The following is an 18,245-nucleotide window of genomic DNA, read 5'->3' on the forward strand; positions in this document are numbered from 1 at the left end:
AAGCCCGTCTGGCCTGGATGAGACATTACAAAAGAAGGACGTTGTATATTGAGGGGCTCTAGGTAGAGGCGTCACTTTCAGTTTCTTTCGTGGCCGATCATACTAGAGTTCACCCACTCTATATTGTGCTCAGTCGTTGCTGCGTGCTCTGCTGAAGCATTCGGCGCCACTCTTTTCCCGTCCACATCGTTCTGACGTTCGCGGAGCAGCTGTTTAATGTTGTCCGTCTCCCCGATGCAGACGCCATCGCAATCCGCACGGGCGATCTTGTAAAGAACGCCAGCAAATGGTTATTTCGGCAGCTTTTCCTTTACACTCCCGAATGCTTGTTTCAGTTTGCGCACAGGAACGGGAATTGCCTCAACGTTATATTTACGCGTCCCGCGTAATAATGTCTCCCTTATCCCGTGCACCGAAGGAATGGGAGCGGGTTTCTTCCGACGGGCACTAGCAGGCTGGAAAGAGCTGGACAAACGGTGTTCCACAGCATTCATCAACGCAGGGGGGTAACTGCTCGTCGAAAGGTCCTTCCGAATTGTTTGCACATCGGAATTCAGGTCTTCAGCGTTAGTGCAAATGCTGTTCGCACGGCCTAAAAGGGAGGCCACTACTGACCTGTTGTGAGTATAAGGATGAATAGACATGAACTTCAGGTACCGGCCAGTATGCACTCTTTCCGCAACCGTTGAAAGAAAGCGCACCATTGCTCCTTTTTGCCAGCATATTCCCCCTCCCCCCCTCAAAAAAAAAAAAAGAAAAAAAAGAAGAGGAAGTTTCTGGTCCACTTCATCTCCACCGTGAACAGAATGGAATATGTTTGATTGTTCCGATGCGTGGTGAACGCTTCCAAAGCACAGCGCTCAATCACGCAAAACCAGTCGTCGACGTAGCGCAGAAAAATTATTGGTGTTGGGCTGAAAGAAGCAAGCGCGCGCGACTTTCCAGCCACTTCAACACGAGATTCACAGCTGTCGCCGAGACTGAGCCACCCATTGTTATGCCGGGGACTTTCTTGTAGATGACCTTATTAAAACAGAAGTAGCTGTTACCCAGGAAAAAATTGAGAAGCGTCTTCTAGTCGGAGACACGAATTGGCGGCCTTTCTGCTAGAGCCGGATCGGTGTCGAGAGCGGCAGCACAAGCTTCCACTGCCATGTCTGTGGGAATGGAAGTAAACAGAGACAGAACTTCAAACGAAATCATCACTTTGTTGTCGCCGAGGGCCAGATCCCGAACTTTTCCCACAAAATTGGTGGATTTGCGAACATGCGTGATGCCTTTTCCTACAAGTGGGGATAAAATGATGTGTGGAAATTCTGTTCTTGTGCATGGGCGAACAGGTAAAGTCCATGGTGTACGTCACTTTTTTATCATGAATTGCGCCTTACAACTGTACCGTCAGCGGTGAAACGCCGTTACGTTGGGCTTTAAGCACCGGTTCAATACTAACAAACCCTTACTGCAGTGCTTTGGGCAAGCTTGTTAGGGGCAAAGTAGTAGTGCTGATGTGATCACAGCCACCTGTCGCTAACAGGAGCTTTCCAATACGGGCAACGAAAGCTGTATTTCAAGATGGCTGTGGGCTCAGAGGAAGCATGCTTGTAGTATTTGATAGGCTTCTATGGTAATTGTGCAAGAACTATCATAATGATCGTTATCATCATTACGATCATCAAAATCAGCATCCTATTTTTATGTGCACTGCATTTCGAAAGGATGTCCCAGCTGTCTCGAACTGCCCGTGTCTTGCACCAGACGCCATTGTTCCCTGCAAGTTTCCTAATTTCACCAGCCCATCTAATTATCTGCCGTCTTTGACTGCGCTTCCCGTCCTCGGTACCTATTCTGTAACTCTAACAGTCCACCGGTTATCTGCCCTTACATTACATGTCCTGCGCAATGGCACTTCTTCCTCTTAATGTTAGCTAGAACATAAAACACTTCCGTTTGCTCTCTAATCCATACCGCTCAATTCATGTTCCTTAATGTTACCTCTAACCTTTTCTTTCGCTCCATCGCCCATGCCGTGGTTCTTATTGTCAATCTTCTTTGTTAACCTCTAAGTTTATGTCCCATATGCTACTACAGGCAGAATGTCAATAACTGTGCTCTTTTCATTTCAAGGATAGCGGTAAGCTGCCGGTTATTACTCTGTATATAACGCGTGTCGGAACCGCTCCAATACATTTTTGCGCTTCTGTATATTTCCTTCTCGTGATCAGGGTCGCATGTGAGTAATTGGCTTAGAGAAGCGTTCTATTACACACATTCTAGAGACTGACTACCTATCACGAATTCTTGACCTCTTGCCACGCTATGGTACATCACGTTTGTCTTTTGTACACTAATACTAATAACCTTACTCTGACACTTTGTCGGCTAAGGCCACCAGTTAATTTGTTGCGAGTCATCTACAGCGTTGCTGAACAGGACTATGTCATCTCGAAACCGCTAAGTAGTTAAGATATTTGCCGTTTTTTCTCACCTCGTAACTTTTCGCAGTCTGAACGAATACTTCTTCTACGCATGCGGTGAATCGCACTATGGAGATTGTGTCTCCATGTCTGATTCAAGTCTTCATCGGATTCAAAAATGTATAGGAATGAAAAAAAAAAAGATACATCTACATTTTTGAGCGTATTGGAATTACAAAATCGAGAGAGACAAAGTATCGTTTGCTGTTTTTTGGGCTGAATCATTTATTTTAGGACCCACAGTGCGCTTGGTTCTATGCGCGCATGCATCAATGTTCAGGCTGTTCAAATTTTGTGGCGTCCGTCGCGGACATTATCGTCATGATTATAATTATCTTGTATTTTCACCGAACAAAAAAAAAAAAAACGCGAGAAAACAAAATATTGTCAGTCTTTCAACGGGGAGGGAGCCTGCTATGAATTTGTTTACTACAGGCTTCCACGCTGCAGGACGGAAATGCTATCGACATAAAAACATGCATGAACGCAAACAGTGCGAGGAGACTCGCTGTATACGTGATGACATCAATATTTGTATGCGTTTTTGCATTTTTATGCACTGGCGAATTTGATGTTGCGGTTGTTGGCACGATGGTTGGCCGGATTTCAGACACGATGGAAGTTGTAGGAAAAGAAGTAGGAATTGGAGCGTGTTTTGGTATTGCAGTTTCACAGTGAAGCGTATGTTTTTTGAGCATAAAAACAACATTTATTTTGGATTCGTTTTCATTCCAGTGGCGTTCGCGTGCCCGAGTTATCTTCAGAAACATAAATTATTCTTTTTTCAACCAAAAAAAAAAACAAAGAAAGGGAGTGAACAAAGCTGCATTAAAAGATCTCGATCCATATTTGAAGATGTTCTTACGGTGAAAGATCAGATGCCAGTTAATCGGGATGTGGGACATATTATTAGCGGCGGTGTTTACCCGACGGCAGACATAACTTATTCGAACGAAGAGCTTTGTACATTTGGTCCCTGATATTCTTCTTCCCTTTCCATCTGCGTAATTCTAGGGTATTTAGACACAGTGTTACCATCGCCGTAACCGATGTGACTTCACCCCAACTGCGCATGCGTGGTTGGCGGCACTATGCTAAAATACTCCATTGAGGTGCAGACGGCTGCTTTGTCGCGTGGTGGCAGCAGTGGCAAGGATGTTGGAGCCGCCGGGGTTGAGCCTGTCTCGCGCGGCCGGCAATTGATCTGCGCGAACATTTCTTAATTTGTTAGCGCGCGCGTTTGACCAAACGTTCATCAATTCGGCGCACTGCCCGCGTGGGCAGCTATTTGTCGATTCTGAGTATCGCATTTCATCTATGTTCTTCGGCGTACTCGAACACCTATTTCTGACGTTCCAAAGAGAAAGCCTACCCCCCTCCGCCCCACACACACTTCTGGCTCATCAGATTTTGCTCATGTACCATATTACAATGCCCTGGTTTCCTTTTACTCACTATGTACACCTGATCGTTAAGTAATAACGTTTGTTATAGGGCAAGCAAGGCAGCAATTCCTTGCGGCATGAGAACTGAGATCGTAACGCGAGTAGAGAGCACTTATTTGTTCGCATGGCATTGGGAGTGTTTGCCCCGAGTGCCACATGACAAACGCGCAACAATATCTATTGCAACCACGCAAAATGTTTACCTTTCTCGAACTAGTTCCTTTTATTTAGTTATTCTATCTTATGTGGCCCTTAAAAATATGGCCGGTACGCAAAAGCTTCCGACCAGTGTTCTTTTTTTTCCAGTGCCCTTGTGTGTCTAGACAGACGTTGCCAAAAGCAGGAAAGCTCGGCGTATATGTAAGTGCTAGACACTGAAAGGCAGAATTTAACATCACGCTTTGTTACGGCCGAGAAGACAGCACACGGCTGCCTGATTTATCTGATTAAGGCAATGTTCACAGGATCACTCTGCCGCACCGTTACGATGCATTAACTGACAACGCTAGACCTTCCTACTTTTCAACAATAAAAATAAAACAAAATGAAAAACAACAAACCTTACAGGATACTTCACCGCGGAAAGCTTACGGTTACTGCAACCGAACACAGAATTATATAGTTACGAGCAACCACTATTTCCTAAGCGAGTCGTTCCTTTGCATTAGCCACTGTTTCGTGTTCAAACACACGAAACCGCAAACAGCTTCTCGGATCTTTCTGCAAGCATGGTCTGTGTTACCACGATTGCAAGTGTCTTAAAAGCAAGTCAGGCTGAAACCGGCACTGGTCCCAAAAGGAGACGCCGTTAAAGCATCTCGCCGGCGTACATTACTATTCAAAAAAACAAGAAAGGAAAGAAAAAATACATCTCGTTCCTTTTATCTCATATCTCGCTGACGAAAGAGGCCCAGTGCATCATTGTCGTTTCGCCCCCGTTCTATATCACATTTTCGCCTCGCTCCCCGATTTTTTTTTTTTTGTTTTACTTCGAAGGCATTCTCCAGACGGGGTTTCCATGTCGAAACGGCAAATGCCAGAGTGCGAGAAGCCGGCGAGGCGCTGGTCCCCAGATGAAGCGGAGCAACGCGGACTCGCCTGACTTTGTTTACGGTGGGGTAACAAAGAACGCGGGCGGGTATGTGCCACCGAAGCACAACGTGCCGAAGTGTAGGTGACACGCGAGTCGCGGGCGAGCTGTACGGCAGCATGCGGGGTGCAGCTGTCTTTGACGAAACGGCACGGAAAATTCCAAGGAGCATTTCGATGTGCGCAGAACCAAAAAGAAACGGAGAGAGGAATGCGGCGCGCGCGAGATGACAAAGATACGGCAGCGAAAAATGCGGGTGCAGTCTGACATGTTTTGCGGGCCTTATAGCATACTGCAGTCTTCGCGCCTCCATCCATGCGTTTTTTTGAGAGTCAACCACGGGAACGTCTAGAGCGCCGTAAACCACAATAGAACTGGTGCGTCATACTTGCGCACTGACTGAGGACTGCATGTGTTTGTCGAGCATTTGCTGTGTGTGCTTACGTCGCTTGCTTGGTGCGTATGGCGCCGGTGGTCTCCCTTTTGCCTGACTTTTTGGTTTATGCGAGCTTTTCGTGTACCGCTTCGCGCCTCCTGTCAAACTGTGCCGGTGCGTTCTTTTCGTAAAAATGCACCTAATGGACACATTTCAGGTTCCTTCTTATACTTCTTTTAGTGCCCTGGTTTGCGATTTTAGTGAGGCCTTCCTTCTACGTACTTCTTTCTTTGATGCATTCAAGACCAGAAAAAGACAGAGACAGAAAAAAGCAGATGTAGGTAGAAGGAACCTTCGCACGTTGCGTGACAATTCGAGAGCTTGAAATCGCTAGGGCGTTGAGTTTCGTCGCAATGCCACACGCTTCGGATTCGCAATGCTTTTATGCTGTTAATGTTTGTATTGTTTTGATACTTGTCGCGTTGCCCCGCATCCATGATGACACTTGTTTCCAGACACTTCGACTCGTAGCTTCGAACACGGTGAAGTCGGGAAATCGATACGCTAGAATTTTTCGGGGGTTCTTCTCCAAATGTAATACATCACCAATTGAAGTTTCAGTGAAGGTGTACTCCAAGCTGTAACTAATTATTATTTCTGCAAACATTCCCATGCTGCCTTTAGTCTTAAAGTAAGCTTAACCATTGTGTATTCCTAGTTTGTATAAATCTATCTGACATCCAGTTTACAAAGATGATTAGTAACCACGACAGTTTTCGTAGCCAGAGAAAGTGGATAAAAAAATATTCTTCTGTCAGTTATCTTCATCGGACTCGAGAGATTCTCAATATACTCCTTAGCACCCTTATTGACTTCGTGTTCAGTGAGGGGCTCATGGATTACATATAAAACCGAGTCTCCTCTTCAGAGCTCAACCTCTTGTCCCACCCCACATCTCTCCTTGACAGCGTAATCCTTCCCTAAATTTTAATAAAGACATGTTTTCTCTCTCTCTCTCTAAATAAAAGAATAAAACATAGGCAAATAGCTAATAACCTACTTGTAATACTTAAGTTAGCTTGACCAATATTAGGCCACTGAGGAGTCTACAGTGAAACAATTAATGAACACCAAGACGCGTTGTCCGCGGTACCTATCATGGTGCGGCTAGCTTGTCCGCTTCGGTCATGTTGCGGTCAACTCTCTGGCAAAGCGCCAGGACATCCTGAATATACGAAACGTGTGGTTCAGTCTATGCCTGGGCGCGGAAGCCAAGTTAGTTCTGACGGTCACCCGACAACGCGACGACTTGCCGAAAGCTCATGAAGCTATTGTTTACATAGAACCTACACTGTAAAAAAAAAAAAAAAAAAAAAAAGAGAGAAAAGCATTGTTCATCTTACTAGACTTTTTCGGGCAGTCTCGGCTGGCATATATTTCCCGTAAAATCTACAGAATCCCGAAATCACAGCTCCGCGATCACGCGGCGTCATATGTACAGTAATTTCCCGCTAAAAAAAAAAAAAAAACTATATATATATATATATATATATATATATATATATATATATATACGGGTGTCTCTATATTCATTCCGTGGCACCGCATTACCAGATCGCCATATTTACAGCAATCACATGTAAAAACACAGTGGCTTCATTTCATGGCACCAAAATGGTATGATCTGATATTTACAACAATTTTAGAAGTTTTTCTATAAATTCTGAAACTACGGTTTTTGATAACGAACCTGCCACATTTATTATTCATGGACATTAGAGTGTCCCGATAACTCGAAAAGTGTCCTTTATTGCCCTTGCTGCAGTTTCCCTGCTTTACCAGGTACCAGTTACTTTACACTTTACTAGGTATAAATTTCATCTGACGCAAGATAAATTGAAAGCACCCTGAAAAAGGTGGCTGGCGATAAAATCAAGGCAACAGCGGACGCCAACACGGAAGTTTATTAGCCCTTATTCGAAGTATATTAGAAGTCACTGCAGCTCATAAAGAAGACGGGGAGCACTGCAAACAAATATACGAGGCAAATTATTAGGAAAAAAAAAAGATGAACAAGTGTACACTGAGCAATAAATGGCACTGGGTGGTTCATTTCGATTTCTTTTAGGAATGGGCCGATTTAATAGCACTACACGAAGAAACAAGACTGAAACATAAGTTGGCCGCTTTGTCCGGTGAACTTGTGGTTCTGTCTTGTTTCTTCGAGTAGTGCTCGTAGATCAGCGCGTTCTTAAAAGAACAAGTGCAATTGTTTACTGCTAGGGTACACAGTGCACCAATAAATACCAATACCGCTGATTGGCAAACTATATTTGAGTACGCAGTTAGAACGATGTAGAATGGCCTAACAACACACTGCAACGACGTTAAAGAATGCGTAAGCTTATTGCTTTGTCATTGCAGTAGCCTTACATTTTTAACACCCTACAATATGCACAAGAATAAAAGTGCTCAGTTAAGCTTGGTATGTAGGCCCTACATACCAAAGTGCAGTGAACGCATGAACAGACGCCTTGTTCTGAAATACTGACCAATGACGTTTACATTAGCAGAAATCCTGCTGACATAAATTAATATGTTAAATAACTGATGAGGTTGAATGTAACTGGTTTATTATACAAGACAATTTGGTCGTTGTGTTGAAGAAGAAATGCATTGGAAGCTATAGTTTCATTACTTGCGAATTTCAGGATAGAGTTTGGTTGGGTGCTTGAGCAGTTGGGCAGAGAATGAACACACAGTATTAGTTCTGGAGGATGAACACGTTTGCGCAGCGTGCTCTCACGACGACACAGCTCACCTTAATTTCGGCACTCGAATCCTAGCTTAAAGAAAGGACAGACACCTTGTTGCACGATCAGTGCCAGAAAGGCTCCCAGGAAACCCTCCACTGCAAGGTAGATGCGAGTCATGAAACGCAGAAATGAAGGCAGTCTGCAGAGAGCTGGAACGCACGGTACAATTGGCAGACACGAGCTGGGTAGCTGGCGCATAACTGTGCACTGACCGCTGCAGTGAGGACGCGGCAACAGCTTTGAGGAAGTGACTTGAACGCAGGATATGCGCTGTTTTGGGACTGGGAAGAAAAGCAGACAATCACTGAGCAGGCAGAACATGGGCCTAAGCTCAGCACTCATGCTCAGGAAAGCTCTAGAGCACGCCATTGCACAAATGATACGGAAACGAATGAATAAGAAAACTGAAGGAAGACAGAAAGACGACCCCTATAATGAAAAAAAAAAAAGCCTGATAATATTATGTTTCTAAACATGCAAGGGGGACGACGGGCACACAAATGAGAAGAACGCTGCCACATCTTGGAGGAACGAGAGGTAACAGTAACTGCGCTCGTGGAGACACACCTCAGAAATGATGAAATCACCCCAACCAACATGGATTCCCAGTGGGAAGGCACTGTTCGGAAGATGCGTGATGGGCGTGGTGGAAAGTTGGAACTCTCATCAAAGCAGGGGGCTAGTGGGAAAGGACCCAAAGAACGTGCTCGAAGCACAAGTTGCTGACAAGTTGCCATTGGAGGATTGCTTGTATGCGGACTGGAAAAGGGGCAGAGACCAAGAACAGGAGCTCCTCGAATATCTTTGAAAAGGCACACAGACTCTCAACCGCCCGTTTAGGATAGCAGAAGACTTCTATTTCCGCAATGACTCACTGGATAAAGAGACGGATCATGCGAGCAAAATGCTACTCGAATGAATCGGGATAACGCCGGCAGTGATTATCAACACAACGGTGAAATGTCGAAGAAAGACCACGTGGGCACTGGTAATCGAACAGCATTAATATATTACTGTATTGCCTAATCAGAGGATTGAGTGCGTGCAAATAAATGGAACAGGAGACAGAACATTGGGGAGTGATCATAATAGCTTTCGAGTTGTTTTCAGTTGTGCCTGGGGAAGAACAGTCAATGGGAAACAAGCGGCCGTGGTTGCTTAGTGGATATGGTGTTGGGCTGCGAAGTGCGAGGTCGCGGGTTCGTATCCCGGCCGCGGCGGCGGCATTTCGATGGGGGCGAAATGCGAAAACAGCCATGTACTTAGATTTAGGTGCACCTTAAAGAACCCCCAGGTGGTCGAAATTATTCAGGAGTTCCCCAGTATGACGCACCTCATAATCAGATCGTGGTTCTGGCACGTAAACCCACATAATTTAATTTTCTTTTTTTCAATAAGAAACAAAAAGATCACAATATACCCATGACTGCGCGACAAATACATAAGCTGGTGACTTTATTAAAAGATGACGTGGACGACACTCAAATAGAGAAATACGAAGACTTTATTTAATGGATACGAGGCAAGATGAGAACAGTACAGAAGCAGCACCACAGGCCCACGTCGTAGATGACGAAAACGATGGTGGGGCAAAGAAGTGACTGAAGCAATCAGTAGTGCAAGAAAATCTGCCGGGAATACCGCAGTGCCAACAGTGGAGGCAGCGGTGATACAAAGAAGAACGCACTTTGGGCTTCTTACAGGGGAAAGAAGAAAAAAACAAAGTCGCATTTCTGATACAGGTGAAGATCAGACAAGGCAGCTGCCAGATGATAGCAGAACTCAAGTACGCTGGTCGGGATGCTCCAACAGAGTTCTGATAGCGCATCAGAGCAGAACGACAACCTATCAAGGGAGCGAATGTTACCCAGCCACAGGGGAGCAATATGAAGGACAAGCTTGTCTCACATATATGTACAAAGCTGCACGACGCGCAAACTAGCGGGTACATCACGCTACCAATCGGCAGAGCAGCAGACCCAAATCTGCAAGAGACCTAACCACTGAACGAGAGTTGAGCAAAGTTGAACGATAGTGCTGTGCCGCTCCAAGAAAGACACAATCTCCAAGGAAGCTCTCTATGACAACATCACAGGAAGCGGCATGCTATGCGAAGCAAGAACCGGCGTGCCCTGCACCAGGATTTTTTGAGCGATGTGCTCGCCAGAGTTGGATTCCAGATGCCCTAGGCGCGGCAGTGAAGAAAGGACTCCGTCGCGCGTTGTGCTGCACTGTCCCCATGTCGGCGCCACCCCACTCACAGGCCACCCAAGCGCGAACGCGCCTTTCTAACCACCGCTCTGACTGACGCCGTTGGTGAGCTGTTGGCGATGGTCCTGGGGCTGACAAACACGCTAGGAGCAGCCCATGCATTTGGGACAGAGACGCGACGTCCGGAGCAGTGGTGCCGGGACAAACTCGTATTGGCTGAGGGGGCAGTGTGATCTAGAAAGTGTGTGACAGCGCTTTTTGGAGAACTTTGACTTTTATGACTTTCTGTTTTCGTTTTGGCCCAATCATGTGGTGTGATCGCTCGCTTCAAAGGGCAGCGGCTACATCGTCAATAGTAGCAGCAGCAGCAGCAGTGGAAAAGTCGAAGGAAGAGTCAAAGAAAGCTTCGCTTTAAAAAGTCAGTGGCACCTGACAGCAAAGTTAGCGCTGCATTCCTTTCAATATTTTTTTTTTACTACAGATGCTGACAGGACTTGAAGAATGACCACTGACCTAGCTACCCAAGAGTGCAACAGAGAAGTTACGTAGATTCGTCTTGCTGTTTACGAGGATGGCTGAGTACTATATAGGGACGAATGCAATATTGGCACCGAAACTTAGCTTCTCCTATTATATTCTGCGCTCTATTCAAGGAGACGTGATTTGAACTACCACGTTTTTCAGGAGCCTGTACCAACACTATCACACGTATGGAGCCTGGCGGACGACGCGGCATCGATACAATTGCTTCTACTCTAAATAATCGCTTCCACTCAAAATAATCGCTAATGCTTGGGCCGCCCTCCCAGTGCCTCGCTTCCGGTGACGTTTAGACATTTCATTCTGGCCAGACTCCCCGCGCCATGTTATCTTCACCGGGGCACTGCCCGGTTGCAATTGAGTACGCTCCCGTATTTTTCCTCGCGGTCTCCTTCCCTCCTCATCCTTCCGTAACCCACAGCCGGGCGGATAGCCGCAGCCATTCGACACCTTGATACCCTTTCCTGCACCCTCTGCGCTAGTATTTCCCTCACCGAGTCAGGGATGTTCGTGACTGCCCGTCGACCGTGTTCAGCCTCCCACATGGCAGCCGCACCCCATATACGCCAGCGAACTTCACTATCTGGGTCGGCACGCTAACGCAGGCTTGAGCACCAGAGCAGAAAAGAGCTGAAGTGGCGATTCCACGTTTCTAGCTTTCTTTTCTTTATTTTTTAGCTGACGTATTCTTTCTTCTTTTCTTTGTTTTTCTTTTTTCCCTTGTTCGCGCGCTTGGGCTTTTTTCTTCCCTTGCTTTATTTGTCTGGGCGTCTTTTTTCCCCAGCTTTTTTCCACTTCTGCGGCAAGCCACGGATTCTTGTCGCGACCTTGCTCCTGCATTATCTCTGTCGCGCATTGCGTTTCGTGCTCGTCGTTTTGTGATTCGCAGGTCTTGCCTTGCACGCGGTCGGTTGTTTCCTTTAGCCCCCCACCGGTTTGTGCGCGAGCCTGCTCGAGCACTGTTCCTGACAATGGCGTGAATGCATAATCTAAGCAGGCTAAACCGAGCAACGGACGCCAGTTCTTTCACGCGGTTCTTTCGATCCGAAACAGCTGCCGCGCATTGCCGGATGCGGCTGTCCCTGCCTAACCTCTCTGCAAATAAGTCGAGTCGATTGTTTCGCCCCTTTTGCAGCACCGGCGCTGCATCGTTTCTTACCCGCCGTGGTTGCTTAGCGCCTATGGTGTTGGGCTGCTAAGCACGAGGTCGCGGGATCGCATATATTTAATCTAAAGCCTTTTCAGCCTTTTCTTTTGCTCACTAAAACGCTCAATTCTGACTGCTTCACCAAGTACTAGCATACATAACGTCAGTTCGCTCAGTTCTTGAATAAGGTATTATAAGTTGGTTTCTACACACGAAAGTATCGATAAATTAGAAGCAGTACAAAAAAGAAGGAATTAGGTTTGGGTCGACGCCGTGATTCGCCTTCTGAACTCCTTGTGAGAGCAAGTCTTTTCCCAATAAGCACAACGTGCAAAGATTCGACGTCTCAAGTTCTTATTCCGGTTTTTAAATAATGAAGTAAACGGAAACAGCAGTCGATTCCTGTTGTACCCACCAGAACAAAACATAGTATATACTTAGAAGAATGCAGGTTCTACATTGATACATTTAAGTTCTCGTTTTTTCCACAGACAAAAAGAGAGTGGAATTCCCTATATGAGCACATCTTTAGTTGTGGTTCAACTGAATTATTATTCCCTACTGCCTCAGGGAGAAAAATGAAATGTATATATCGGCAATTTTCATGTCAGTGAATTGGTAGTGCTAAGTGTTTTTATAATAATATTTTTACAGCGTTTACTCAAAGTTATTAATGCATTTGCGTATGAAAACTGTTTGCATTGACATGACTTGCTGGAAAGTTCTTGTATCCGTCTTTATTCATCATTCACAATATTTCGCATTGTTATTAACAGAAACTGTTAAAGCACGTTTGAAGCTACTTTCATAGTTGTATTTGTGTCCCGACCCTGCTACAGCCTTACACATAAGGGTAGCAGTATGTAATAAAAATATATATATATATGCCCGTTTCTCGAATAAAACCACCTATTGATAGCCAGTGCCCTTCTCCTCGTAGTCCTGTTGTGTGCGCTGTTTGTTGAGCACGTCGACGTTCAAACAACTAGCTCGAATTATACCTCTAGTGCTTGAAATACTCATCTGCCTGTCATCGTCCGCGTAAAAAAAAAATAAGAGAAGTCAAAAGTGACCGAGATCATGTCAGTGAACTAAACGAGTGACTCTTGCCACTGATTCATAGCCGATGTACAACAGAAAGAAAAAGCGTGCGCCGGCGTAGGTGTTCGAACTTTTTACAAACACTAGATAGCAACCGAAATGAAAAGCACAATGACGCAAACATGAGTAACCGTTCAATCACTGATTTCATTGCGTTGCTTTCACGGTGTTCCTTCTTTGCCTTCAAATGCCGTTCCTAACCAAACCTAACTGTAAGACAGTACGCTTGACCGAGTCATCGCTATTCTTGCCCTTACGTTACCACCGGTGCTTTTGTTCTCCATCCGTGCGTTAGTGCGCTGAGCTACATGCGCTGTTCTCCATTGGTCTGCACTTGGTCTGCAAGCCCGTTTCTCTGCTTGTTAGGACCCTATATAGGCTGCAGCAGCTTTCACGATGGGAAGTGGCTCTGTCACGAAACGCGTAGGAAAAAAAAAAAAAAACGAACGAGCCCGCCGGCAACATCAGAGCTGTGGCTGCAGTGGCAGGAATAGAGGCAAAACGAAAGCGAGGTACAATCGATGTCAGGGGCCAGGGCCGTGCCTTCGGTCTTTCCGAGGGCGCAGAATGCCTCCGAAGCACGCACTCCGCGTAACGGCAGCAGCACAGGCGAGGACGTATTTCTCTTCCGAGAAAACAGGGGGCAAGTCGGAACGAACCGGAGAGCGTCGACCTGCCTTTCCATCCTTCGCGCGATTCGTGTAACTTGATGTTTCTATGCAAGATTTCTTTCGCTCTTTTCTATTTTTTTTTTTTCATCTAGAATTACAAGCCCGCGTTTTCCTTAATTTGGCCCAAAGTAAAAAAAAAAAAAAGAAGAAGAAAAGAAAGGAACCTACGGTTCTTCATCGTTCTCCAACCACCCGCCTTCTTTGGCCAAACTTCGTAGATCAGGAATGTTCATTTTATTTCTTCGTCGACGTGTGTGCTACCCTCCCAAATTCTGGATGTTTCGCTTCTTAATATTCAGGCACTACAAGTTTCATCAATCTTCACTGAGCGTTGTATTAGGAACTATCGTGTTAAAAAGAATTTTTGTTCTGGACAATAAAATACTCTGTCCTGCTCTGCTGAACCGTCGCGGCGAACTTCAGTCGCGCTTCCGGTAGAAGTGTCTAGTGAATGCGCCCACTTCTTGCGGGAGGCTGAACAATGCGCTGCAAATCTCAAACATAGCGGCGTGGAGAGCAGGATAACAACTCGGTTTGGGAAAAGTTGCCACAAAATTTGCAGTTCTCTCGAATTGATTTGTTGGTGGGTTCTTAATTAATTAATTAATCAATCCATTCAACATGCGTTTGAAACCAGCAATGCCAAAGGCATCGCCAAGACAGTCACCATTTCGTGTATGCCGCTTAAACTCTTCTGGAAGCAACCATTGCTGCAGTTTTATCCGAAATCATTATCGACTAAGCCCCGCCTATTCGTGCTTCTCCGCAAACCGATGCTTAAGAAAAAACAATTGTCACGTGGTCGACTGAATGTCTTTGATATCAGTCGTTAACGTTGTGCAGAAACTGTCAAAACACTCCACAGAGCGGAGCCCATGTTTAGTTCTGTTTTCGTGAGATTAGAAATCCTTCATTATTATGTCTTCTGGTTTCCTACCACATTCATTTACTGATCACTTAGGCGCAAGCATTCGTTTTCTTTCTGTTTGCTTATATTTTTGTAGGTATGTTTTCACCTTGTCTTTCTCATATTTCCGTTTACTATTTTTGTTAACGATATCAGTTCCGAGTTCACTCGCTTATTTTCCTTACGATGCTTCAAAGAACTGTTATTCTAATCTTTGACGTTAAATATGATATTTTATTTACTCTGTGTATACGTCCTGTCAACTCATTCTGAAGACAGAAAGCAGTGCTAGGTTGCGCAGCCTTCAGTAAATCATTGAAGAGAAAGCTTTAGCTCGGGGCCAGCTCCAACTTCCCTACTCAAATACGCGTAAACGCTGAAATGTCTTTATAAGACAACCGCTGAACCCATTTGAATGAAACTTGTTGCATTTGAGGGGAAAAGTTAAATTCTATTGACTCCTACAAGCAGGATATTCATTTAGCACCTATCATTGTTTACGAGATTCCCCAAACATTATAGGTTAAAAATAAAAATGAAACACGAAGTTTACGAATCTCAAGCGGACAAATGCGATATATGCATTTACAGCTTACGCGGCACTGCTACAATGTTTACGAGTGTTTTGCGAAATTCATACTCACGAATTAGAAGCATACTTCAGAATCGGTGAGAGGCACATGCATTTCGTCCACTTTAAATGTGTTAATAAGTTTTAAACGATAGACAAATTGACACCGAGAAATCTAAAGTCAAAGTCACATGACATGGTGGCTCTGTGGCTATGATGAAGTGCTGTTTCAGAGAGATAGCCTCTTCAATCCGGCTGTTGACTAGAGTGTACTGAATTTGATGCAGAACTTGACGTATTTATTGATGAACTGAAGCTTAAGGGGAAGTGGCATTTTGTTGCCGGGCAGACATTAGACATTTAGGAGAGAGGCGCTCCTGCTCCTTCTAAAGTTCCTCTCTCCTCTCCTCCTAAAGAAAACGACCGCAGAATATCGAACCAAGTGCCGAATAAGTTCTTATTTTTTACAGAACATGAAATATGAAGCTCGCGCGAAATCTGTATCGGGAAAGAAAGAAAAGAGACTGACTCGCCATCCCGACCCTGCGAAGCTGTATGGCCAGTGAGGCTGGTATAGAAAACCACTCAAATGCCGTAGATGGGGATATGAAATGTTTATTGTTCTGCCTAGTCGTGGCACCACACCGTTGTTCAGCATTATGGTTTTGCGCTGTTCGACGCTCATCGTATTCACGCCGCTCTTCGGGAGTCTTTGCGTGGTCCACCCATAGCGGTCTTGCAATGAAGAATGAGTTGCTAGGCAGGTCTCCCTTCTGTATATATGAAGTTTGGTGACGTCACTCGCTGGTACGTATGCTACTGCTGGCCTTTTCCCACCGGTGCAGCTTATGCAACCGTAATCTTTACCGATAAACACACGCAGGGAGAAGAAAAGTGCCTCGCAGTGTTCACAGGCACCTTATCATCCATCATGCGGTTTGGCGCTTGTTTTTTTAATTTTTTTTATTGAAATGGATACTGAGCTATGTTTTGTATGCCTTATTCCAAAGGAGGTATGCACTTTTCATGGGTTCATTTGTTTATTTATTTATTTATTTATTTATTTATTTATTTATTTATTTATTTATTTATTTATTTATTATATTGTATTTTTGTTGACGGGCAGAAAAATCCCCACTAACTACAGGTTAGTAGCTTCGCTGTAAAAAAATTTGGAGGGCGCTTAAGCTTCGCCTTTAAGAGTGGAACGTGGAACGCGATAGCATTCAAAGATCTCGGACTGCTTCTCAAACTTCCCTGAAACTGCAGCTTACGTAACCATAATGTCTACCGGGAAATGCTGGCGGCGAACGCTATGCTTGGTGTATGCACAAAACTTCAGAGAGGGACCACCCTAGGTTCCTGCAAGAGTGACAGCCGCTGCAGGAGACCATATCGCCGACGTCACTTTGCCAGATTTTTTAAAAATTTTGGCATAACAGAATTGTGTTTTCTTGTGTATTCAAATAATAGTCGGACGCTATGATGTCTGTACGCTGTGTGTAAGTCATACTTGACAATTTTTCTACGTATTTTACACTGACAAATTCAATTAGTTCGGTAACTTCCTTGCGCCACATGAAGGGCCTACGTGGTTGGCTAGACGTGGTTAAAAATAAAAAAAAAAGTCTGGCATTTTCGCCGAAACGACATCCGATGCTGGACACGAGACGTCGACGCTGGTCTTTCTGCGACACGGGGCCCTTAACGCGGTCGTGTTTAAAAAGTCAGGCTTCATACACCATCGAAAAAATGCAGATTATACCGTTTGCAGGTAAATGTCCGGAGAAGGAAAGAGGTTGTGAATTAACCGAAACAAATGTGTACATAGGCTGCGTAAAAGCAAGCCATTATTGTTGGTTGAGTGGAAGATATTCAGGAAAAGGTATGTGCCCCATGCGTCCGCTCAGGAAGTGTTCTCCTGGCGCTACACCCGCAGCTATCATACCCCATAATCATTACAACAATAGTTCTTTCTCTCTCGAGACTCCAGTAACGTTTTTTGTGCCTTGTATATTCGCAAGAAGAGAATACTCGACATCTTCGAATAATAAATTCTCGAATCCAATACGAATCAAATAGCAAGGTCTATTCAGTCTATATCTAAAATTTTATTGCGATAGCATATATATGGACACTACAGCCATATTTTATTGTGATAGCAATTATATGGACGCTACAGCGCATTTCTGCCGTCGCCGTCACAGGGAGGTTCCGTATGAGTGAAAGCGCATGAGGGTGAGCCGGCGAACACGGTTCAATCTCGTGTAACGCCACCCAGATGCATGCCCTCTCCTGTGGCACGCGAGGCAGGGGGTCAGGCGAAGGAGAAGGGGCGTTCTTCTCGGGCGGCTGCTAGGGTGCATCGATGTCCTCTTCGCTCGCCGCTCCGTGTAGAGCGGAGACAACCACGGCGTCTACTATGACGTTGGCCACGCGAATCACGGACGCCGTAGCAGACGCCTTTGGCGGACGCCGTAGGGACGCGTTGCCGCGCTCGTGGGTCTTGAAAGCGACCTGCGAGGTGGCCAGAGTGCGCGCGCAGGCCTCATCTTCAAAGCGATCTGCAATGTTTTCAGAGTGCGTGTAGTGCCGTTAGCTTCGTATGCGCTGTGCTTTCGACGTTTCGTGCGCGTTTAAGCGACAGATGCACGGAGGTCAATTGGCTCGCAGCTGCTGCCGCGATTTCCAACTCCAGCGTTTTCACACACAGTTTCCGCTGTCATCGAGCGAGATGTGATGAGAGAGAGAGAGATGAAACTTTTATTTAGCCGGATAGTTTTGTAGGGCCGGGGTACATTGCCCTACTATATGGCCAGCAGGTCAAGCCTACCGGCAACCTCATAGGCGCGCTTGAGGATCCGGTCTTGGATACCCGGGTTCGAGCTGTGCAGCA

General features: G+C 45.4%; 1 protein-coding gene across 1 annotated transcript in view; it reads left to right on the top strand.

Annotated features, from left to right (window-relative positions):
* The window catches only part of LOC126537444 (cell adhesion molecule Dscam1-like), a 235,629-nt gene that overhangs the window by 80,769 nt on the left and 136,615 nt on the right, over window positions 1–18,245 (top strand). The gene's annotated exons all lie outside the window — the stretch shown is intronic.

This window comes from Dermacentor andersoni, chromosome 4, assembly GCF_023375885.2.
Source record: "Dermacentor andersoni chromosome 4, qqDerAnde1_hic_scaffold, whole genome shotgun sequence".
Classification (NCBI taxonomy): Eukaryota; Metazoa; Arthropoda; class Arachnida; order Ixodida; family Ixodidae; genus Dermacentor; species Dermacentor andersoni.